Source organism: Engystomops pustulosus, chromosome 1, assembly GCF_040894005.1.
Source record: "Engystomops pustulosus chromosome 1, aEngPut4.maternal, whole genome shotgun sequence".
Classification (NCBI taxonomy): Eukaryota; Metazoa; Chordata; class Amphibia; order Anura; family Leptodactylidae; genus Engystomops; species Engystomops pustulosus.
Window position 1 is genome coordinate 172,450,839 of NC_092411.1, and position 23,362 is coordinate 172,474,200.

General features: G+C 45.8%; 23 pseudogenes; all 23 read right to left on the reverse strand.

Annotated features, from left to right (window-relative positions):
• Positions 1–5,758: 5,758 nt before the first annotated feature.
• Positions 5,759–5,877, reverse strand: LOC140112783 (5S ribosomal RNA; annotated as a pseudogene).
• Positions 5,878–8,947: 3,070 nt separating this feature from the next.
• LOC140112784 (5S ribosomal RNA) lies at positions 8,948–9,066 on the reverse strand (annotated as a pseudogene).
• A 4,394-nt stretch (positions 9,067–13,460) lies between these two features.
• LOC140112786 (5S ribosomal RNA) lies at positions 13,461–13,579 on the reverse strand (annotated as a pseudogene).
• Positions 13,580–14,750: 1,171 nt separating this feature from the next.
• Positions 14,751–14,869, reverse strand: LOC140112787 (5S ribosomal RNA; annotated as a pseudogene).
• Positions 14,870–17,708: 2,839 nt separating this feature from the next.
• On the reverse strand, positions 17,709–17,827 carry LOC140112788 (5S ribosomal RNA; annotated as a pseudogene).
• Positions 17,828–18,465: 638 nt separating this feature from the next.
• LOC140113274 (5S ribosomal RNA) lies at positions 18,466–18,584 on the reverse strand (annotated as a pseudogene).
• A 263-nt stretch (positions 18,585–18,847) lies between these two features.
• LOC140113485 (5S ribosomal RNA) lies at positions 18,848–18,966 on the reverse strand (annotated as a pseudogene).
• A 70-nt stretch (positions 18,967–19,036) lies between these two features.
• On the reverse strand, positions 19,037–19,155 carry LOC140113046 (5S ribosomal RNA; annotated as a pseudogene).
• Positions 19,156–19,225: 70 nt separating this feature from the next.
• Positions 19,226–19,344, reverse strand: LOC140107084 (5S ribosomal RNA; annotated as a pseudogene).
• Positions 19,345–19,607: 263 nt separating this feature from the next.
• LOC140097117 (5S ribosomal RNA) lies at positions 19,608–19,726 on the reverse strand (annotated as a pseudogene).
• A 263-nt stretch (positions 19,727–19,989) lies between these two features.
• LOC140107564 (5S ribosomal RNA) lies at positions 19,990–20,108 on the reverse strand (annotated as a pseudogene).
• Positions 20,109–20,177: 69 nt separating this feature from the next.
• Positions 20,178–20,296, reverse strand: LOC140112900 (5S ribosomal RNA; annotated as a pseudogene).
• A 72-nt stretch (positions 20,297–20,368) lies between these two features.
• LOC140103532 (5S ribosomal RNA) lies at positions 20,369–20,487 on the reverse strand (annotated as a pseudogene).
• Positions 20,488–20,556: 69 nt separating this feature from the next.
• Positions 20,557–20,675, reverse strand: LOC140106779 (5S ribosomal RNA; annotated as a pseudogene).
• A 263-nt stretch (positions 20,676–20,938) lies between these two features.
• LOC140103936 (5S ribosomal RNA) lies at positions 20,939–21,057 on the reverse strand (annotated as a pseudogene).
• A 221-nt stretch (positions 21,058–21,278) lies between these two features.
• On the reverse strand, positions 21,279–21,397 carry LOC140112789 (5S ribosomal RNA; annotated as a pseudogene).
• Positions 21,398–21,466: 69 nt separating this feature from the next.
• On the reverse strand, positions 21,467–21,585 carry LOC140110887 (5S ribosomal RNA; annotated as a pseudogene).
• Positions 21,586–22,037: 452 nt separating this feature from the next.
• LOC140099245 (5S ribosomal RNA) lies at positions 22,038–22,156 on the reverse strand (annotated as a pseudogene).
• Positions 22,157–22,226: 70 nt separating this feature from the next.
• On the reverse strand, positions 22,227–22,345 carry LOC140106232 (5S ribosomal RNA; annotated as a pseudogene).
• A 70-nt stretch (positions 22,346–22,415) lies between these two features.
• LOC140113563 (5S ribosomal RNA) lies at positions 22,416–22,534 on the reverse strand (annotated as a pseudogene).
• A 70-nt stretch (positions 22,535–22,604) lies between these two features.
• Positions 22,605–22,723, reverse strand: LOC140094642 (5S ribosomal RNA; annotated as a pseudogene).
• A 70-nt stretch (positions 22,724–22,793) lies between these two features.
• Positions 22,794–22,912, reverse strand: LOC140113564 (5S ribosomal RNA; annotated as a pseudogene).
• Positions 22,913–23,175: 263 nt separating this feature from the next.
• LOC140095943 (5S ribosomal RNA) lies at positions 23,176–23,294 on the reverse strand (annotated as a pseudogene).
• Positions 23,295–23,362: the final 68 nt, after the last annotated feature.

The following is a 23,362-nucleotide window of genomic DNA, read 5'->3' on the forward strand; positions in this document are numbered from 1 at the left end:
GAGAGCAGGCACATTCAGCTTAGAATGGCCGTTGACAGCAGCTGTTCAATTTGAACCTTCTTTTACTATCTCATAGAGAAACTAACACAATTTTCAGGTTCAAAAAGGTCAACGGAACTTGGGATTCCCAGCCAGACTCCCATGCTGGTACTTGCCAAGCCTTAAGCTGCATTGCTGCTGCGATCTGATGAGAGCAGGCACATTGAGCTTAGAATGGCCGTTGACAGCAGCTGTTCAATTTGAACCTTCTTTTACTATCTCATAGAGAAACTAACACAATTTTCAGGTTCAAAAAGGTCAACGGAACTTGGGATTCCCAGCCAGTCTCCCAATCTGGTACTTGCCAAACCTTAAGCTGCATTGCTGCTGAGATCTGACGAGAGCAGGCACATTCAGCTTAGAATGGCCGTTGACAGCAGCTGTTCAATTTGAACCTTCTTTTACTATCTCATAGAGAAACTAACACAATTTTCAGGTTCAAAAAGGTCAACGGAACTTGGGATTCCCAGCCAGTCTCCCATGCTGGTACTTGCCAAGCCTTAAGCTGCATTGCTGCTGCGATCTGACGAGAGCAGGCACATTCAGCTTAGAATGGCCGTTGACAGCAGCTGTTCAATTTGAACCTTCTTTTACTATCTCATAGAGAAACTAACACAATTTTCAGGTTCAAAAAGGTCAACGGAACTTGGGATTCCCAGCCAGTCTCCCATGCTGGTACTTGCCAAGCCTTAAGCTGCATTGCTGCTGCGATCTGACGAGAGCAGGCACATTCAGCTTAGAATGGCCGTTGACAGCAGCTGTTCAATTTGAACCTTCTTTTACTATCTCATAGAGAAACTAACACAATTTTCAGGTTCAAAAAGGTCAACGGAACTTGGGATTCCCAGCCAGTCTCCCATGCTGGTACTTGCCAAGCCTTAAGCTGCATTGCTGCTGCGATCTGACGAGAGCAGGCACATTCAGCTTAGAATGGCCGTTGACAGCAGCTGTTCAATTTGAACCTTCTTTTACTATCTCATAGAGAAACTAACACAATTTTCAGGTTCAAAAAGGTCAACGGAACTTGGGATTCCCAGCCAGTCTCCCATGCTGGTACTTGCCAAGCCTTAAGCTGCATTGCTGCTGCGATCTGACGAGAGCAGGCACATTCAGCTTAGAATGGCCGTTGACAGCAGCTGTTCAATTTGAACCTTCTTTTACCATCTTTGACAGAGAAACTAATACAATTTTCAGGTTCAAAAAGGGCAACGGAACTTGGGATTCCCAGCCAGTCTCCCATGCTGGTATTTGCCAAGCCTTAAGCTGCATTGCTGCTGCAATCTGATGAGAGCAGGCACATTCAGCTTAGAATGGCCGTTGACAGCAGCTGTTTAATTTGAACCTTATTTTACCATCTTTGACAGAGAAACTAACACAATTTTCAGGTTCAAAAAGGTCAACAGAACTTGGGATTCCCAGCCAGTCTCCCATGCTGGTACTTGCCAAGCCTTAAGCTGCATTGCTGCTGCGATCTGACGAGAGCAGGCACATTCAGCTTAGAATGGCCGTTGACAGCAGCTGTTCAATTTGAACCTTCTTTTACTATCTCATAGAGAAACTAACACAATTTTCAGTTCAAAAAGGTCAACAGAACTTGGGATTCCCAGCCAGTCTCCCATGCTGGTACTTGCCAAGCCTTAAGCTGCATTGCTGCTGTGATCTGACGAGAGCAGGCACATTCAGCTTAGAATGGCCGTTGACAGCAGCTGTTCAATTTGAACCTTCTTTTACCATCTTTGACAGAGAAACTAACACAATTTTCAGGTTCAAAAAGGTCAACGGAACTTGGGATTCCCAGCCAGTCTCCCATTCTGGTACTTGCCAAGCCTTAAGCTGCATTGCTGCTGTGATCTGACGAGAGCAGGCACATTCAGCTTAGAATGGCCGTTGACAGCGGCTGTTCAAATTGAACCTTCTTTTACTATCTCATAGAGAAACTAACACAATTTTCAGTTCAAAAAGGGCAACAGAACTTGGGATTCCCAGCCAGTCTCCCATGCTGGTACTTGCCAAGCCTTAAGTTGCATTGCTGCTGCGATCTGACGAGAGCAGGCACATTCAGCTTAGAATGGCCGTTGACAGCAGCTGTTCAATTTGAACCTTCTTTTACCATCTTTGACAGAGAAACTAACTCAATTTTCAGGTTCAAAAAGGGCAACGGAACTTGGGATTCCCAGCCAGTCTCCCATGCTGGTACTTGCCAAGCCTTAAGCTGCATTGCTGCTGCGATCTGACGAGAGCAGGCACATTCAGCTTAGAATGGCCGTTGACAGCAGCTGTTCAATTTGAACCTTCTTTTACCATCTTTGACAGAGAAACTAATACAATTTTCAGGTTCAAAAAGGGCAACGGAACTTGGGATTCCCAGCCAGTCTCCCATGCTGGTACTTGCCAAGCCTTAAGCTGCATTGCTGCTGCGATCTGACGAGAGCAGGCACATTCAGCTTAGAATGGCCGTTGACAGCGGCTGTTCAAATTGAACCTTCTTTTACTATCTCATAGAGAAACTAACACAATTTTCAGTTCAAAAAGGTCAACAGAACTTGGGATTCCCAGCCAGTCTCCCATGCTGGTACTTGCCAAGCCTTAAGCTGCATTGCTGCTGCGATCTGACGAGAGCAGGCACATTCAGCTTAGAATGGCCGTTGACAGCAGCTGTTCAATTTGAACCTTCTTTTACCATCTTTGACAGAGAAACTAACTCAATTTTCAGGTTCAAAAAGGGCAACGGAACTTGGGATTCCCAGCCAGTCTCCCATGCTGGTACTTGCCAAGCCTTAAGCTGCATTGCTGCTGCGATCTGACAAGAGCAGGCAAATTCAGCTTAGAATGGCCGTTGACAGCAACTGTTCAATTTGAACCTTCTTTTACTATCTCATAGAGAAACTAACACAATTTTAAGGTTCAAAAAGGTCAACGGAACTTGGGATTCCCAGCCAGTCTCCCATGCTGGTACTTGCCAAGCCTTAAGCTGCATTGCTGCTGCGATCTGACGAGAGCAGGCACATTCAGCTTAGAATGGCCGTTGACAGCAGCTGTTCAATTTGAACCTTCTTTTACTATCTCATAGAGAAACTAACACAATTTTAAGGTTCAAAAAGGTCAACGGAACTTGGGATTCCCAGCCAGTCTCCCATGCTGGTACTTGCCAAGCCTTAAGCTGCATTGCTGCTGCGATCTGACGAGAGCAGGCACATTCAGCTTAGAATGGCTGTTGACAGCAGCTGTTCAATTTGAACCTTCTTTTACTATCTCATAGAGAAACTAACACAATTTTCAGGTTCAAAAAGGTCAACGGAACTTGGGATTCCCAGCCAGTCTCCCATGCTGGTACTTGCCAAGCCTTAAGCTGCATTGCTGCTGCGATCTGACGAGAGCAGGCACATTCAGCTTAGAATGGCCGTTGACAGCAGCTGTTCAATTTGAACCTTCTTTTACTATCTCATAGAGAAACTAACACAATTTTCAGGTTCAAAAAGGTCAACGGAACTTGGGATTCCCAGCCAGTCTCCCATGCTGGTACTTGCCAAGCCTTAAGCTGCATTGCTGCTGCGATCTGACGAGAGCAGGCACATTCAGCTTAGAATGGCCGTTGACAGCAGCTGTTCAATTTGAACCTTCTTTTACCATCTTTGACAGAGAAACTAATACAATTTTCAGGTTCAAAAAGGGCAACGGAACTTGGGATTCCCAGCCAGTCTCCCATGCTGGTATTTGCCAAGCCTTAAGCTGCATTGCTGCTGCAATCTGATGAGAGCAGGCACATTCAGCTTAGAATGGCCGTTGACAGCAGCTGTTTAATTTGAACCTTATTTTACCATCTTTGACAGAGAAACTAACACAATTTTCAGGTTCAAAAAGGTCAACAGAACTTGGGATTCCCAGCCAGTCTCCCATGCTGGTACTTGCCAAGCCTTAAGCTGCATTGCTGCTGCGATCTGACGAGAGCAGGCACATTCAGCTTAGAATGGCCGTTGACAGCAGCTGTTCAATTTGAACCTTCTTTTACTATCTCATAGAGAAACTAACACAATTTTCAGTTCAAAAAGGTCAACAGAACTTGGGATTCCCAGCCAGTCTCCCATGCTGGTACTTGCCAAGCCTTAAGCTGCATTGCTGCTGTGATCTGACGAGAGCAGGCACATTCAGCTTAGAATGGCCGTTGACAGCAGCTGTTCAATTTGAACCTTCTTTTACCATCTTTGACAGAGAAACTAACACAATTTTCAGGTTCAAAAAGGTCAACGGAACTTGGGATTCCCAGCCAGTCTCCCATTCTGGTACTTGCCAAGCCTTAAGCTGCATTGCTGCTGTGATCTGACGAGAGCAGGCACATTCAGCTTAGAATGGCCGTTGACAGCGGCTGTTCAAATTGAACCTTCTTTTACTATCTCATAGAGAAACTAACACAATTTTCAGTTCAAAAAGGGCAACAGAACTTGGGATTCCCAGCCAGTCTCCCATGCTGGTACTTGCCAAGCCTTAAGTTGCATTGCTGCTGCGATCTGACGAGAGCAGGCACATTCAGCTTAGAATGGCCGTTGACAGCAGCTGTTCAATTTGAACCTTCTTTTACCATCTTTGACAGAGAAACTAACTCAATTTTCAGGTTCAAAAAGGGCAACGGAACTTGGGATTCCCAGCCAGTCTCCCATGCTGGTACTTGCCAAGCCTTAAGCTGCATTGCTGCTGCGATCTGACGAGAGCAGGCACATTCAGCTTAGAATGGCCGTTGACAGCAGCTGTTCAATTTGAACCTTCTTTTACCATCTTTGACAGAGAAACTAATACAATTTTCAGGTTCAAAAAGGGCAACGGAACTTGGGATTCCCAGCCAGTCTCCCATGCTGGTACTTGCCAAGCCTTAAGCTGCATTGCTGCTGCGATCTGACGAGAGCAGGCACATTCAGCTTAGAATGGCCGTTGACAGCGGCTGTTCAAATTGAACCTTCTTTTACTATCTTATAGAGAAACTAACACAATTTTCAGTTCAAAAAGGTCAACAGAACTTGGGATTCCCAGCCAGTCTCCCATGCTGGTACTTGCCAAGCCTTAAGCTGCATTGCTGCTGCGATCTGACGAGAGCAGGCACATTCAGCTTAGAATGGCCGTTGACAGCAGCTGTTCAATTTGAACCTTCTTTTACCATCTTTGACAGAGAAACTAACTCAATTTTCAGGTTCAAAAAGGGCAACGGAACTTGGGATTCCCAGCCAGTCTCCCATGCTGGTACTTGCCAAGCCTTAAGCTGCATTGCTGCTGCGATCTGACAAGAGCAGGCAAATTCAGCTTAGAATGGCCGTTGATAGCAACTGTTCAATTTGAACCTTCTTTTACCATCTTTGCCAGAGAAACTAACACAATTTTCAGGTTCAAAAAGGTCAACGGAACTTGGGATTCCCAGCCAGTCTCCCATGCTGGTACTTGCCAAGCCTTAAGCTGCATTGCTGCTGCGATCTGACGAGAGCAGGCACATTCAGCTTAGAATGGCCGTTGACAGCAGCTGTTCAATTTGAACCTTCTTTTACTATCTCCTAGAGAAACTAACACAATTTTCAGGTTCAAAAAGGTCAATGGAACTTGGGATTCCCAACCAGTCTCCCATGCTGGTACTTGCCAAGCCTTAAGCTGCATTGCTGCTGCGATCTGACGAGAGCAGGCACATTCACCTTAGAATGGCCGTTGACAGCAGCTGTTCAATTTCAAAAAGGTTCAAAAAGGTCGACGGAACTTGGGATTCCCAGCCAGTCTCCCATGCTGGTACTTGCCAAGCCTTAAGCTGCATTGCTGCTGCGATCTGACGAGAGCAGGCACATTCACCTTAGAATGGCCGTTGACAGCAGCTGTTCAATTTGAACCTTCTTTTATCATCTTTGACAGAGAAACTAATACAATTTTCAGGTTCAAAAAGGTCAACGGAACTTGGGATTCCCAGCCAGACTCCCATGCTGGTATTTGCCAAGCCTTAAGCTGCATTGCTGCTGCGATCTGATGAGAGCAGGCACATTCAGCTTAGAATGGCCGTTGACAGCACCTGTTCAATTTGAACCTTCTTTTACTATCTCATAGAGAAACTAACACAATTTTCAGGTTCAAAAAGGTCAACGGAACTTGGGATTCCCAGCCAGTCTCCCATGCTGGTACTTGCCAAGCCTTAAGCTGTATTGCTGCTGCGATCTGACGAGAGCAGGCACATTCAGCTTAGAATGGCCGTTGACAGCAGCTGTTCAATTTGAACCTTCTTTTACTATCTCATAGAGAAACTAACACAATTTTCAGGTTCAAAAAGGTCAATGGAACTTGGGATTCCCAGCCAGTCTCCCATTCTGGTACTTGCCAAGCCTTAAGCTGCATTGCTGCTGCGATCTGACGAGAGCAGGCACATTCAGCTTAGAATGGCCGTTGACAGCGGCTGTTCAAATTGAACCTTCTTTTACTATCTCATAGAGAAACTAACACAATTTTCAGTTCAAAAAGGTCAACAGAACTTGGGATTCCCAGCCAGTCTCCCATGCTGGTACTTGCCAAGCCTTAAGCTGCATTGCTGCTGCGATCTGACGAGAGCAGGCACATTCAGCTTAGAATGGCCGTTGACAGCAGCTGTTCAATTTGAACCTTCTTTTACCATCTTTGACAGAGAAACTAACTCAATTTTCAGGTTCAAAAAGGGCAACGGAACTTGGGATTCCCAGCCAGTCTCCCATGCTGGTACTTGCCAAGCCTTAAGCTGCATTGCTGCTGCGATCTGACAAGAGCAGGCAAATTCAGCTTAGAATGGCCGTTGACAGCAACTGTTCAATTTGAACCTTCTTTTACCATCTTTGCCAGAGAAACTAACACAATTTTCAGGTTCAAAAAGGTCAACGGAACTTGGAATTCCCAGCCAGTCTCCCATGCTGGTACTTGCCAAGCCTTAAGCTGCATTGCTGCTGCGAACTGACAAGAGCAGGCACATTCACCTTAGAATGGCCGTTGACAGCAGCTGTTCAATTTGAACCTTCTTTTACCATCTTTGACAGAGAAACTAATACAATTTTCAGGTTCAAAAAGGTCAACGGAACTTGGGATTCCCAGCCAGACTCCCATGCTGGTACTTGCCAAGCCTTAAGCTGCATTGCTGCTGCGATCTGACAAGAGCAGGCACATTCAGCTTAGAATGGCCGTTGACAGCAGCTGTTCAATTTGAACCTTCTTTTACTATCTCATAGAGAAACTAACACAATTTTCAGGTTCAAAAAGGTCAACGGAACTTGGGATTCCCAGCCAGTCTCCCAATCTGGTACTTGCCAAGCCTTAAGCTGCATTGCTGCTGCGATCTGACGAGAGCAGGCACATTCAGCTTAGAATGGCCGTTGACAGCAGCTGTTCAATTTGAACCTTCTTTTACTATCTCATAGAGAAACTAACACAATTTTCAGGTTCAAAAAGGTCAACGGAACTTGGGATTCCCAGCCAGACTCCCATGCTGGTACTTGCCAAGCCTTAAGCTGCATTGCTGCTGCGATCTGACGAGAGCAGGCACATTCAGCTTAGAATGGCCGTTGACAGCAGCTGTTCAATTTGAACCTTCTTTTACTATCTCATAGAGAAACTAACACAATTTTCAGGTTCAAAAAGGTCAACGGAACTTGGGATTCCCAGCCAGACTCCCATGCTGGTACTTGCCAAGCCTTAAGCTGCATTGCTGCTGCGATCTGATGAGAGCAGGCACATTCAGCTTAGAATGGCCGTTGACAGCAGCTGTTCAATTTGAACCTTCTTTTACCATCTTTGACAGAGAAACTAACTCAATTTTCAGGTTCAAAAAGGGCAACGGAACTTGGGATTCCCAGCCAGTCTCCCATGCTGGTACTTGCCAAGCCTTAAGCTGCATTGCTGCTGCGATCTGACGAGAGCAGGCACATTCAGCTTAGAATGGCCGTTGACAGCAGCTGTTCAATTTGAACCTTCTTTTACCATCTTTGACAGAGAAACTAATACAATTTTCAGGTTCAAAAAGGGCAACGGAACTTGGGATTCCCAGCCAGTCTCCCATGCTGGTACTTGCCAAGCCTTAAGCTGCATTGCTGCTGCGATCTGACGAGAGCAGGCACATTCAGCTTAGAATGGCCGTTGACAGCGGCTGTTCAAATTGAACCTTCTTTTACTATCTTATAGAGAAACTAACACAATTTTCAGTTCAAAAAGGTCAACAGAACTTGGGATTCCCAGCCAGTCTCCCATGCTGGTACTTGCCAAGCCTTAAGCTGCATTGCTGCTGCGATCTGACGAGAGCAGGCACATTCAGCTTAGAATGGCCGTTGACAGCAGCTGTTCAATTTGAACCTTCTTTTACCATCTTTGACAGAGAAACTAACTCAATTTTCAGGTTCAAAAAGGGCAACGGAACTTGGGATTCCCAGCCAGTCTCCCATGCTGGTACTTGCCAAGCCTTAAGCTGCATTGCTGCTGCGATCTGACAAGAGCAGGCAAATTCAGCTTAGAATGGCCGTTGATAGCAACTGTTCAATTTGAACCTTCTTTTACCATCTTTGCCAGAGAAACTAACACAATTTTCAGGTTCAAAAAGGTCAACGGAACTTGGGATTCCCAGCCAGTCTCCCATGCTGGTACTTGCCAAGCCTTAAGCTGCATTGCTGCTGCGATCTGACGAGAGCAGGCACATTCAGCTTAGAATGGCCGTTGACAGCAGCTGTTCAATTTGAACCTTCTTTTACTATCTCCTAGAGAAACTAACACAATTTTCAGGTTCAAAAAGGTCAATGGAACTTGGGATTCCCAACCAGTCTCCCATGCTGGTACTTGCCAAGCCTTAAGCTGCATTGCTGCTGCGATCTGACAAGAGCAGGCACATTCACCTTAGAATGGCCGTTGACAGCAGCTGTTCAATTTCAAAAAGGTTCAAAAAGGTCGACGGAACTTGGGATTCCCAGCCAGTCTCCCATGCTGGTACTTGCCAAGCCTTAAGCTGCATTGCTGCTGCGATCTGACGAGAGCAGGCACATTCACCTTAGAATGGCCGTTGACAGCAGCTGTTCAATTTGAACCTTCTTTTATCATCTTTGACAGAGAAACTAATACAATTTTCAGGTTCAAAAAGGTCAACGGAACTTGGGATTCCCAGCCAGACTCCCATGCTGGTATTTGCCAAGCCTTAAGCTGCATTGCTGCTGCGATCTGATGAGAGCAGGCACATTCAGCTTAGAATGGCCGTTGACAGCACCTGTTCAATTTGAACCTTCTTTTACTATCTCATAGAGAAACTAACACAATTTTCAGGTTCAAAAAGGTCAACGGAACTTGGGATTCCCAGCCAGTCTCCCATGCTGGTACTTGCCAAGCCTTAAGCTGTATTGCTGCTGCGATCTGACGAGAGCAGGCACATTCAGCTTAGAATGGCCGTTGACAGCAGCTGTTCAATTTGAACCTTCTTTTACTATCTCATAGAGAAACTAACACAATTTTCAGGTTCAAAAAGGTCAATGGAACTTGGGATTCCCAGCCAGTCTCCCATTCTGGTACTTGCCAAGCCTTAAGCTGCATTGCTGCTGCGATCTGACGAGAGCAGGCACATTCAGCTTAGAATGGCCGTTGACAGCGGCTGTTCAAATTGAACCTTCTTTTACTATCTCATAGAGAAACTAACACAATTTTCAGTTCAAAAAGGTCAACAGAACTTGGGATTCCCAGCCAGTCTCCCATGCTGGTACTTGCCAAGCCTTAAGCTGCATTGCTGCTGCGATCTGACGAGAGCAGGCACATTCAGCTTAGAATGGCCGTTGACAGCAGCTGTTCAATTTGAACCTTCTTTTACCATCTTTGACAGAGAAACTAACTCAATTTTCAGGTTCAAAAAGGGCAACGGAACTTGGGATTCCCAGCCAGTCTCCCATGCTGGTACTTGCCAAGCCTTAAGCTGCATTGCTGCTGCGATCTGACAAGAGCAGGCAAATTCAGCTTAGAATGGCCGTTGACAGCAACTGTTCAATTTGAACCTTCTTTTACCATCTTTGCCAGAGAAACTAACACAATTTTCAGGTTCAAAAAGGTCAACGGAACTTGGAATTCCCAGCCAGTCTCCCATGCTGGTACTTGCCAAGCCTTAAGCTGCATTGCTGCTGCGAACTGACAAGAGCAGGCACATTCACCTTAGAATGGCCGTTGACAGCAGCTGTTCAATTTGAACCTTCTTTTACCATCTTTGACAGAGAAACTAATACAATTTTCAGGTTCAAAAAGGTCAACGGAACTTGGGATTCCCAGCCAGACTCCCATGCTGGTACTTGCCAAGCCTTAAGCTGCATTGCTGCTGCGATCTGACAAGAGCAGGCACATTCAGCTTAGAATGGCCGTTGACAGCAGCTGTTCAATTTGAACCTTCTTTTACTATCTCATAGAGAAACTAACACAATTTTCAGGTTCAAAAAGGTCAACGGAACTTGGGATTCCCAGCCAGTCTCCCAATCTGGTACTTGCCAAGCCTTAAGCTGCATTGCTGCTGCGATCTGACGAGAGCAGGCACATTCAGCTTAGAATGGCCGTTGACAGCAGCTGTTCAATTTGAACCTTCTTTTACTATCTCATAGAGAAACTAACACAATTTTCAGGTTCAAAAAGGTCAACGGAACTTGGGATTCCCAGCCAGACTCCCATGCTGGTACTTGCCAAGCCTTAAGCTGCATTGCTGCTGCGATCTGACGAGAGCAGGCACATTCAGCTTAGAATGGCCGTTGACAGCAGCTGTTCAATTTGAACCTTCTTTTACTATCTCATAGAGAAACTAACACAATTTTCAGGTTCAAAAAGGTCAACGGAACTTGGGATTCCCAGCCAGACTCCCATGCTGGTACTTGCCAAGCCTTAAGCTGCATTGCTGCTGCGATCTGATGAGAGCAGGCACATTGAGCTTAGAATGGCCGTTGACAGCAGCTGTTCAATTTGAACCTTCTTTTACTATCTCATAGAGAAACTAACACAATTTTCAGGTTCAAAAAGGTCAACGGAACTTGGGATTCCCAGCCAGTCTCCCAATCTGGTACTTGCCAAACCTTAAGCTGCATTGCTGCTGCGATCTGACGAGAGCAGGCACATTCAGCTTAGAATGGCCGTTGACAGCAGCTGTTCAATTTGAACCTTCTTTTACTATCTCATAGAGAAACTAATACAATTTTCAGGTTCAAAAAGGTCAACGGAACTTGGGATTCCCAGCCAGTCTCCCATGCTGGTACTTGCCAAGCCTTAAGCTGCATTGCTGCTGCGATCTGACGAGAGCAGGCACATTCAGCTTAGAATGGCCGTTGACAGCAGCTGTTCAATTTGAACCTTCTTTTACTATCTCATAGAGAAACTAACACAATTTTCAGGTTCAAAAAGGTCAACGGAACTTGGGATTCCCAGCCAGTCTCCCATGCTGGTACTTGCCAAGCCTTAAGCTGCATTGCTGCTGCGATCTGACGAGAGCAGGCACATTGAGCTTAGAATGGCCGTTGACAGCAGCTGTTCAATTTGAACCTTCTTTTACTATCTCATAGAGAAACTAACACAATTTTCAGGTTCAAAAAGGTCAACGGAACTTGGGATTCCCAGCCAGTCTCCCATGCTGGTACTTGCCAAGCCTTAAGCTGCATTGCTGCTGCGATCTGACGAGAGCAGGCACATTCAGCTTAGAATGGCCGTTGACAGCAGCTGTTCAATTTGAACCTTCTTTTACTATCTCATAGAGAAACTAACACAATTTTCAGGTTCAAAAAGGTCAACGGAACTTGGGATTCCCAGCCAGTCTCCCATGCTGGTACTTGCCAAGCCTTAAGCTGCATTGCTGCTGCGATCTGACGAGAGCAGGCACATTCAGCTTAGAATGGCCGTTGACAGCAGCTGTTCAATTTGAACCTTCTTTTACCATCTTTGACAGAGAAACTAATACAATTTTCAGGTTCAAAAAGGGCAACGGAACTTGGGATTCCCAGCCAGTCTCCCATGCTGGTACTTGCCAAGCCTTAAGCTGCATTGCTGCTGCAATCTGATGAGAGCAGGCACATTCAGCTTAGAATGGCCGTTGACAGCAGCTGTTTAATTTGAACCTTATTTTACCATCTTTGACAGAGAAACTAACACAATTTTCAGGTTCAAAAAGGTCAACAGAACTTGGGATTCCCAGCCAGTCTCCCATGCTGGTACTTGCCAAGCCTTAAGCTGCATTGCTGCTGCGATCTGACGAGAGCAGGCACATTCAGCTTAGAATGGCCGTTGACAGCAGCTGTTCAATTTGAACCTTCTTTTACTATCTCATAGAGAAACTTACACAATTTTCAGTTCAAAAAGGTCAACAGAACTTGGGATTCCCAGCCAGTCTCCCATGCTGGTACTTGCCAAGCCTTAAGCTGCATTGCTGCTGTGATCTGACGAGAGCAGGCACATTCAGCTTAGAATGGCCGTTGACAGCAGCTGTTCAATTTGAACCTTCTTTTACCATCTTTGACAGAGAAACTAACACAATTTTCAGGTTCAAAAAGGTCAATGGAACTTGGGATTCCCAGCCAGTCTCCCATTCTGGTACTTGCCAAGCCTTAAGCTGCATTGCTGCTGCGATCTGACGAGAGCAGGCACATTCAGCTTAGAATGGCCGTTGACAGCGGCTGTTCAAATTGAACCTTCTTTTACTATCTCATAGAGAAACTAACACAATTTTCAGTTCAAAAAGGTCAACAGAACTTGGGATTCCCAGCCAGTCTCCCATGCTGGTACTTGCCAAGCCTTAAGCTGCATTGCTGCTGCGATCTGACGAGAGCAGGCACATTCAGCTTAGAATGGCCGTTGACAGCAGCTGTTCAATTTGAACCTTCTTTTACCATCTTTGACAGAGAAACTAACTCAATTTTCAGGTTCAAAAAGGGCAACGGAACTTGGGATTCCCAGCCAGTCTCCCATGCTGGTACTTGCCAAGCCTTAAGCTGCATTGCTGCTGCGATCTGACAAGAGCAGGCAAATTCAGCTTAGAATGGCCGTTGACAGCAACTGTTCAATTTGAACCTTCTTTTACCATCTTTGCCAGAGAAACTAACACAATTTTCAGGTTCAAAAAGGTCAACGGAACTTGGGATTCCCAGCCAGTCTCCCATGCTGGTACTTGCCAAGCCTTAAGCTGCATTGCTGCTGCGATCTGACGAGAGCAGGCACATTCAGCTTAGAATGGCCGTTGACAGCAGCTGTTCAATTTGAACCTTCTTTTACTATCTCCTAGAGAAACTAACATAATTTTCAGGTTCAAAAAGGTCAATGGAACTTGGGATTCCCAACCAGTCTCCCATGCTGGTACTTGCCAAGCCTTAAGCTGCATTGCTGCTGCGATCTGACGAGAGCAGGCACATTCACCTTAGAATGGCCGTTGACAGCAGCTGTTCAATTTCAAAAAGGTTCAAAAAGGTCGACGGAACTTGGGATTCCCAGCCAGTCTCCCATGCTGGTACTTGCCAAGCCTTAAGCTGCATTGCTGCTGCGATCTGACGAGAGCAGGCACATTCACCTTAGAATGGCCGTTGACAGCAGCTGTTCAATTTGAACCTTCTTTTATCATCTTTGACAGAGAAACTAATACAATTTTCAGGTTCAAAAAGGTCAACGGAACTTGGGATTCCCAGCCAGACTCCCATGCTGGTACTTGCCAAGCCTTAAGCTGCATTGCTGCTGCGATCTGATGAGAGCAGGCACATTCAGCTTAGAATGGCCGTTGACTGCACCTGTTCAATTTGAACCTTCTTTTACTATCTCATAGAGAAACTAACACAATTTTCAGGTTCAAAAAGGTCAACGGAACTTGGGATTCCCAGCCAGTCTCCCATGCTGGTACTTGCCAAGCCTTAAGCTGTATTGCTGCTGCGATCTGACGAGAGCAGGCACATTCAGCTTAGAATGGCCGTTGACAGCAGCTGTTCAATTTGAACCTTCTTTTACTATCTCATAGAGAAACTAACACAATTTTCAGGTTCAAAAAGGTCAACGGAACTTGGGATTCCCAGCCAGTCTCCCATTCTGGTACTTGCCAAGCCTTAAGCTGCATTGCTGCTGCGATCTGACGAGAGCAGGCACATTCAGCTTAGAATGGCCGTTGACAGCGGCTGTTCAAATTGAACCTTCTTTTACTATCTCATAGAGAAACTAACACAATTTTCAGTTCAAAAAGGTCAACAGAACTTGGGATTCCCAGCCAGTCTCCCATGCTGGTACTTGCCAAGCCTTAAGCTGCATTGCTGCTGCGATCTGACGAGAGCAGGCACATTCAGCTTAGAATGGCCGTTGACAGCAGCTGTTCAATTTGAACCTTCTTTTACCATCTTTGACAGAGAAACTAACTCAATTTTCAGGTTCAAAAAGGGCAACGGAACTTGGGATTCCCAGCCAGTCTCCCATGCTGGTACTTGCCAAGCCTTAAGCTGCATTGCTGCTGCGATCTGACAAGAGCAGGCAAATTCAGCTTAGAATGGCCGTTGACAGCAACTGTTCAATTTGAACCTTCTTTTACCATCTTTGCCAGAGAAACTAACACAATTTTCAGGTTCAAAAAGGTCAACGGAACTTGGGATTCCCAACCAGTCTCCCATGCTGGTACTTGCCAAGCCTTAAGCTGCATTGCTGCTGCGATCTGACGAGAGCAGGCACATTCACCTTAGAATGGCCGTTGACAGCAGCTGTTCAATTTCAAAAAGGTTCAAAAAGGTCGACGGAACTTGGGATTCCCAGCCAGTCTCCCATGCTGGTACTTGCCAAGCCTTAAGCTGCATTGCTGCTGCGATCTGACGAGAGCAGGCACATTCACCTTAGAATGGCCGTTGACAGCAGCTGTTCAATTTGAACCTTCTTTTATCATCTTTGACAGAGAAACTAATACAATTTTCAGGTTCAAAAAGGTCAACGGAACTTGGGATTCCCAGCCAGACTCCCATGCTGGTACTTGCCAAGCCTTAAGCTGCATTGCTGCTGCGATCTGATGAGAGCAGGCACATTCAGCTTAGAATGGCCGTTGACAGCACCTGTTCAATTTGAACCTTCTTTTACTATCTCATAGAGAAACTAACACAATTTTCAGGTTCAAAAAGGTCAACGGAACTTGGGATTCCCAGCCAGTCTCCCATGCTGGTACTTGCCAAGCCTTAAGCTGTATTGCTGCTGCGATCTGACGAGAGCAGGCACATTCAGCTTAGAATGGCCGTTGACAGCAGCTGTTCAATTTGAACCTTCTTTTACTATCTCATAGAGAAACTAACACAATTTTCAGGTTCAAAAAGGTCAATGGAACTTGGGATTCCCAGCCAGTCTCCCATTCTGGTACTTGCCAAGCCTTAAGCTGCATTGCTGCTGCGATCTGACGAGAGCAGGCACATTCAGCTTAGAATGGCCGTTGACAGCGGCTGTTCAAATTGAACCTTCTTTTACTATCTCATAGAGAAACTAACACAATTTTCAGTTCAAAAAGGTCAACAGAACTTGGGATTCCCAGCCAGTCTCCCATGCTGGTACTTGCCAAGCCTTAAGCTGCATTGCTTCTGCGATCTGACGAGAGCAGGCACATTCAGCTTAGAATGGCCGTTGACAGCAGCTGTTCAATTTGAACCTTCTTTTACCATCTTTGACAGAGAAACTAACTCAATTTTCAGGTTCAAAAAGGGCAACGGAACTTGGGATTCCCAGCCAGTCTCCCATGCTGGTACTTGCCAAGCCTTAAGCTGCATTGCTGCTGCGATCTGACAAGAGCAGGCAAATTCAGCTTAGAATGGCCGTTGACAGCAACTGTTCAATTTGAACCTTCTTTTACCATCTTTGCCAGAGAAACTAACACAATTTTCAGGTTCAAAAAGGTCAACGGAACTTGGGATTCCCAGCCAGTCTCCCATGCTGGTACTTGCCAAGCCTTAAGCTGCATTGCTGCTGCGATCTGACGAGAGCAGGCACATTCAGCTTAGAATGGCCGTTGACAGCAGCTGTTCAATTTGAACCTTCTTTTACTATCTCCTAGAGAAACTAACATAATTTTCAGGTTCAAAAAGGTCAATGGAACTTGGGATTCCCAACCAGTCTCCCATGCTGGTACTTGCCAAGCCTTAAGCTGCATTGCTGCTGCGATCTGACGAGAGCAGGCACATTCACCTTAGAATGGCCGTTGACAGCAGCTGTTCAATTTCAAAAAGGTTCAAAAAGGTCGACGGAACTTGGGATTCCCAGCCAGTCTCCCATGCTGGTACTTGCCAAGATTTAAGCTGCATTGCTGCTGCGATCTGACGAGAGCAGGCACATTCACCTTAGAATGGCCGTTGACAGCAGCTGTTCAATTTGAACCTTCTTTTATCATCTTTGACAGAGAAACTAATACAATTTTCAGGTTCAAAAAGGTCAACGGAACTTGGGATTCCCAGCCAGACTCCCATGCTGGTACTTGCCAAGCCTTAAGCTGCATTGCTGCTGCGATCTGATGAGAGCAGGCACATTCAGCTTAGAATGGCCGTTGACTGCACCTGTTCAATTTGAACCTTCTTTTACTATCTCATAGAGAAACTAACACAATTTTCAGGTTCAAAAAGGTCAACGGAACTTGGGATTCCCAGCCAGTCTCCCATGCTGGTACTTGCCAAGCCTTAAGCTGTATTGCTGCTGCGATCTGACGAGAGCAGGCACATTCAGCTTAGAATGGCCGTTGACAGCAGCTGTTCAATTTGAACCTTCTTTTACTATCTCATAGAGAAACTAACACAATTTTCAGGTTCAAAAAGGTCAACGGAACTTGGGATTCCCAGCCAGTCTCCCATTCTGGTACTTGCCAAGCCTTAAGCTGCATTGCTGCTGCGATCTGACGAGAGCAGGCACATTCAGCTTAGAATGGCCGTTGACAGCGGCTGTTCAAATTGAACCTTCTTTTACTATCTCATAGAGAAACTAACACAATTTTCAGTTCAAAAAGGTCAACAGAACTTGGGATTCCCAGCCAGTCTCCCATGCTGGTACTTGCCAAGCCTTAAGCTGCATTGCTGCTGCGATCTGACGAGAGCAGGCACATTCAGCTTAGAATGGCCGTTGACAGCAGCTGTTCAATTTGAACCTTCTTTTACCATCTTTGACAGAGAAACTAACTCAATTTTCAGGTTCAAAAAGGGCAACGGAACTTGGGATTCCCAGCCAGTCTCCCATGCTGGTACTTGCCAAGCCTTAAGCTGCATTGCTGCTGCGATCTGACAAGAGCAGGCAAATTCAGCTTAGAATGGCCGTTGACAGCAACTGTTCAATTTGAACCTTCTTTTACCATCTTTGCCAGAGAAACTAACACAATTTTCAGGTTCAAAAAGGTCAACGGAACTTGGGATTCCCAGCCAGTCTCCCATGCTGGTACTTGCCAAGCCTTAAGCTGCATTGCTGCTGCGATCTGACGAGAGCAGGCACATTCAGCTTAGAATGGGCGTTGACAGCAGCTGTTCAATTTGAACCTTCTTTTACTATCTCCTAGAGAAACTAACACAATTTTCAGGTTCAAAAAGGTCAATGGAACTTGGGATTCCCAACCAGTCTCCCATGCTGGTACTTGCCAAGCCTTAAGCTGCATTGCTGCTGCGATCTGACGAGAGCAGGCACATTCACCTTAGAATGGCCGTTGACAGCAGCTGTTCAATTTCAAAAAGGTTCAAAAAGGTCGACGGAACTTGGGATTCCCAGCCAGTCTCCCATGCTGGTACTTGCCAAGCCTTAAGCTGCATTGCTGCTGCGATCTGACGAGAGCAGGCACATTCACCTTAGAATGGCCGTTGACAGCAGCTGTTCAATTTGAACCTTCTTTTATCATCTTTGACAGAGAAACTAATACAATTTTCAGGTTCAAAAAGGTCAACGGAACTTGGGATTCCCAGCCAGACTCCCATGCTGGTACTTGCCAAGCCTTAAGCTGCATTGCTGCTGCGATCTGATGAGAGCAGGCACATTCAGCTTAGAATGGCCGTTGACAGCACCTGTTCAATTTGAACCTTCTTTTACTATCTCATAGAGAAACTAACACAATTTTCAGGTTCAAAAAGGTCAACGGAACTTGGGATTCCCAGCCAGTCTCCCATGCTGGTACTTGCCAAGCCTTAAGCTGTATTGCTGCTGCGATCTGACGAGAGCAGGCACATTCAGCTTAGAATGGCCGTTGACAGCAGCTGTTCAATTTGAACCTTCTTTTACTATCTCATAGAGAAACTAACACAATTTTCAGGTTCAAAAAGGTCAATGGAACTTGGGATTCCCAGCCAGTCTCCCATTCTGGTACTTGCCAAGCCTTAAGCTGCATTGCTGCTGCGATCTGACGAGAGCAGGCACATTCAGCTTAGAATGGCCGTTGACAGCGGCTGTTCAAATTGAACCTTCTTTTACTATCTCATAGAGAAACTAACACAATTTTCAGTTCAAAAAGGTCAACAGAACTTGGGATTCCCAGCCAGTCTCCCATGCTGGTACTTGCCAAGCCTTAAGCTGCATTGCTTCTGCGATCTGACGAGAGCAGGCACATTCAGCTTAGAATGGCCGTTGACAGCAGCTGTTCAATTTGAACCTTCTTTTACCATCTTTGACAGAGAAACTAACTCAATTTTCAGGTTCAAAAAGGGCAATGGAACTTGGGATTCCCAGCCAGTCTCCCATGCTGGTACTTGCCAAGCCTTAAGCTGCATTGCTGCTGCGATCTGACAAGAGCAGGCAAATTCAGCTTAGAATGGCCGTTGACAGCAATTGTTCAATTTGAACCTTCTTTTACCATCTTTGCCAGAGAAACTAACACAATTTTCAGGTTCAAAAAGGTCAACGGAACTTGGAATTCCCAGCCAGTCTCCCATGCTGGTACTTGCCAAGCCTTAAGCTGCATTGCTGCTGCGATCTGACGAGAGCAGGCACATTCAGCTTAGAATGGCCGTTGACAGCAGCTGTTCAATTTGAACCTTCTTTTACTATCTCATAGAGAAACTAACACAATTTTCAGGTTCAAAAAGGTCAACGGAACTTGGGATTCCCAGCCAGTCTCCCATGCTGGTACTTGCCAAGCCTTAAGCTGCATTGCTGCTGCGATCTGACGAGAGCATGCACATTCTGCTTAGAATGGCCGTTGACAGCAGCTGTTCAATTTGAACCTTCTTTTACTATCTCATAGAGAAACTAACACAATTTTCAGGTTCAAAAAGGTCAACGGAACTTGGGATTCCCAGCCAGCCTCCCATGCTGGTACTTGCCAAGCCTTAAGCTGCATTGCTGCTGCGATCTGACGAGAGCAGGCACATTCAGCTTAGAATGGCCGCTGACAGCAGCTGTTCAATTTGAACCTTCTTTTACCATCTTTGACAGAGAAACTAACTCAATTTTCAGGTTCAAAAAGGGCAATGGAACTTGGGATTCCCAGCCAGTCTCCCATGCTGGTACTTGCCAAGCCTTAAGCTGCATTGCTGCTGCGATCTGACGAGAGCAGGTACATTCAGCTTAGAATGACCGTTGACAGCAGCTGTTCAATTTGAACCTTCTTTTACCATCTTTGACAGAGAAACTAATACAATTTTCAGGTTCAAAAAGGTCAACGGAACTTGGGATTCCCAGCCAGTCTCCCATGCTGGTACTTGCCAAGCCTTAAGCTGCATTGCTCCTGCGATCTGACGAGAGCAGGCACATTCAGCTTAGAATGGCCGTTGACAGCAGCTGTTCAATTTTAACCTTCTTTTACCATCTTTGACAGAGAAACTAATACAATTTTCAGGTTCAAAAAGGGCAACGGAACTTGGGATTCCCAGCCAGTCTCCCATGCTGGTACTTGCCAAGCCTTAAGCTGCATTGCTGCTGTGATCTGACGAGAGCAGGCACATTCAGCTTAGAATGGCCGTTGACAGCAGCTGTTCAATTTGAACCTTCTTTTACCATCTTTGACAGAGAAACTAACACAATTTTCAGGTTCAAAAAGGTCAACGGAACTTGGGATTCCCAGCCAGTCTCCCATTCTGGTACTTGCCAAGCCTTAAACTGCATTGCTGCTGTGATCTGACGAGAGCAGGCACATTCAGCTTAGAATGGCCGTTGACAGCGGCTGTTCAAAATGAACCTTCTTTTACTATCTCATAGCGAAACTAACACAATTTTCAGTTCAAAAAGGTCAACAGAACTTGGGATTCCCAGCCAGTCTCCCATGCTGGTACTTGCCAAGCCTTAAGCTGCATTGCTGCTGCGATCTGACAAGAGCAGGCAAATTCAGCTTAGAATGGCCGTTGACAGCAACTGTTCAATTTGAACCTTCTTTTACCATCTTTGACAGAGAAACTAACACAATTTTCAGGTTCAAAAAGGTCAACGGAACTTGGGATTCCCAGCCAGTCTCCCATTCTGGTACTTGCCAAGCCTTAAGCTGCATTGCTGCTGTGATCTGACGAGAGCAGGCACATTCAGCTTAGAATGGCCGTTGACAGCGGCTGTTCAAATTGAACCTTCTTTTACTATCTCATAGAGAAACTAACACAATTTTCAGTTCAAAAAGGTCAACAGAACTTGGGATTCCCAGCCAGTCTCCCATGCTGGTACTTGCCAAGCCTTAAGTTGCATTGCTGCTGCGATCTGACGAGAGCAGGCACATTCAGCTTAGAATGGCCGTTGACAGCAGCTGTTCAATTTGAACCTTCTTTTACCATCTTTGACAGAGAAACTAACTCAATTTTCAAGTTCAAAAAGGGCAACGGAACTTGGGATTCCCAGCCAGTCTCCCATGCTGGTACTTGCCAAGCCTTAAGCTGCATTGCTGCTGCGATCTGACAAGAGCAGGCAAATTCAGCTTAGAATGGCCGTTGACAGCAACTGTTCAATTTGAACCTTCTTTTACCATCTTTGCCAGAGAAACTAACACAATTTTCAGGTTCAAAAAGGTCAACGGAACTTGGTATTCCCAGCCAGTCTCCCATGCTGGTACTTGCCAAGCCTTAAGCTGCATTGCTGCTGCGATCTGACAAGAGCAGGCACATTCAGCTTAGAATGGCCGTTGACAGCAGCTGTTCAATTTGAACCTTCTTTTACTATCTCCTAGAGAAACTAACACAATTTTCAGGTTCAAAAAGGTCAATGGAACTTGGGATTCCCAACCAGTCTCCCATGCTGGTACTTGCCAAGCCTTAAGCTGCATTGCTGCTGCGATCTGACGAGAGCAGGCACATTCACCTTAGAATGGCCGTTGACAGCAGCTGTTCAATTTCAAAAAGGTTCAAAAAGGTCGACGGAACTTGGGATTCCCAGCCAGTCTCCCATGCTGGTACTTGCCAAGCCTTAAGCTGCATTGCTGCTGCGATCTGACGAGAGCAGGCACATTCACCTTAGAATGGCCGTTGACAGCAGCTGTTCAATTTGAACCTTCTTTTACTATCTCATAGAGAAACTAACACAATTTTCAGTTCAAAAAGGTCAACAGAACTTGGGATTCCCAGCCAGTCTCCCATGCTGGTACTTGCCAAGCCTTAAGCTGCATTGCTGCTGCGATTTGACGAGAGCAGGCACATTCAGCTTAGAATGGCCGTTGACAGCAGCTGTTCAATTTGAACCTTCTTTTACCATCTTTGACAGAGAAACTAACTCAATTTTCAGGTTCAAAAAGGGCAACGGAACTTGGGATTCCCAGCCAGTCTCCCATGCTGGTACTTGCCAAGCCTTAAGCTGCATTGCTGCTGCGATCTGACGAGAGCAGGCACATTCAGCTTAGAATGGCCGTTGACAGCAGCTGTTCAATTTTAACCTTCTTTTACCATCTTTGACAGAGAAACTAATACAATTTTCAGGTTCAAAAAGGGCAACGGAACTTGGGATTCCCAGCCAGTCTCCCATGCTGGTACTTGCCAAGCCTTAAGTTGCATTGCTGCTGCGATCTGACGAGAGCAGGCACATTCAGCTTAGAATGGCCGTTGACAGCAGCTGTTCAATTTGAACCTTCTTTTACTATCTCATAGAGAAACTAACACAATTTTCAGGTTCAAAAAGGTCAACGAAACTTGGGATTCCCAGCCAGTCTCCCATGCTGGTACTTGCCAAGCCTTAAGCTGCATTGCTGCTGCGATCTGACGAGAGCAGGCACATTCAGCTTAGAATGGCCGTTGACAGCAGCTGTTCAATTTGAACCTTCTTTTACTATCTCATAGAGAAACTAACACAATTTTCAGGTTCAAAAAGGTCAACGGAACTTGGGATTCCCAGCCAGTCTCCCATGCTGGTACTTGCCAAGCCTTAAGCTGCATTGCTGCTGCGATCTGACAAGAGCAGGCACATTCAGCTTAGAATGGCCGTTGACAGCAGCTGTTCAATTTGAACCTTCTTTTACTATCTCATAGAGAAACTAACACAATTTTCAGGTTCAAAAAGGTCAACGGAACTTGGGATTCCCAGCCAGTCTCCCATGCTGGTACTTGCCAAGCCTTAAGCTGCATTGCTGCTGCGATCTGACGAGAGCAGGCACATTCAGCTTAGAATGGCCGTTGACAGCAGCTCTTCAATTTGAACCTTCTTTTACTATCTCATAGAGAAACTAACACAATTTTCAGGTTCAAAAAGGTCAACGGAACTTGGGATTCCCAGCCAGTCTCCCATTCTGGTACTTGCCAAGCCTTAAGCTGCATTGCTCCTGCGATCTGACGAGAGCAGGCACATTCAGCTTAGAATGGCCGTTGACAGCAGCTGTTCAATTTGAACCTTCTTTTACTATCTCATAGAGAAACTAACACAATTTTCAGGTTCAAAAAGGTCAACGGAACTTGGGATTCCCAGCCAGTCTCCCATGCTGGTACTTGCCAAGCCTTAAGCTGCATTGCTGCTGCGATCTGACGAGAGCAGGCACATTCAGCTTAGAATGGCCGTTGACAGCAGCTGTTCAATTTGAACCTTCTTTTACCATCTTTGACAGAGAAACTAATACAATTTTCAGGTTCAAAAAGGGCAACGGAACTTGGGATTCCCAGCCAGTCTCCCATGCTGGTACTTGCCAAGCCTTAAGCTGCATTGCTGCTGCAATCTGATGAGAGCAGGCACATTCAGCTTAGAATGGCCGTTGACAGCAGCTGTTCAATTTGAACCTTATTTTACCACCTTTGACAGAGAAACTAACACAATTTTCAGGTTCAAAAAGGTCAACAGAACTTGGGATTCCCAGCCAGTCTCCCATGCTGGTACTTGCCAAGCCTTAAGCTGCATTGCTGCTGCGATCTGACGAGAGCAGGCACATTCAGCTTAGAATGGCCGTTGACAGCAGCTGTTCAATTTGAACCTTCTTTTACTATCTCATAGAGAAACTAACACAATTTTCAGGTTCAAA